The sequence below is a fragment of the Branchiostoma floridae genome, chromosome 1 (genome assembly GCF_000003815.2).
Source record: "Branchiostoma floridae strain S238N-H82 chromosome 1, Bfl_VNyyK, whole genome shotgun sequence".
Taxonomy (NCBI): Eukaryota; Metazoa; Chordata; class Leptocardii; order Amphioxiformes; family Branchiostomatidae; genus Branchiostoma; species Branchiostoma floridae.
In genome coordinates, this window is record NC_049979.1 from 25,155,354 (window position 1) to 25,155,565 (window position 212).

The window sequence follows — 212 nt, forward strand, 5'->3', positions numbered from 1 at the left end:
CAGTCGTCTCTGCGGCTAACCCGAAGTCAAACAGTAGTAGAGCCTAATGATATAATCGAAATAATACATACTAGGAGTGCAAAGTGTTGATCCGCACATCCTGACGCGTTGACCAGCTTGTCTATAGGATCTTCTTCTTCTTCTTCCTCCTCCACGTCGGCCTTGGGTTTAGGTTTTCACGTCCTGTCGTGAGGATTCGACATGGGCGCCGC

The 212-nt window shown here is 49.1% G+C and overlaps 1 long non-coding RNA gene across 1 annotated transcript in view; it reads right to left on the reverse strand.

Moving 5' to 3' along the window:
- Positions 1–212, reverse strand: part of LOC118429434 — a 2,355-nt gene extending 2,143 nt beyond the window's left edge. Inside the window, exon 1 of the long non-coding RNA XR_004832725.1 lies at positions 72–212. This is a non-coding gene — a long non-coding RNA (uncharacterized LOC118429434). The remainder of the gene's footprint in view (positions 1–71) is intronic.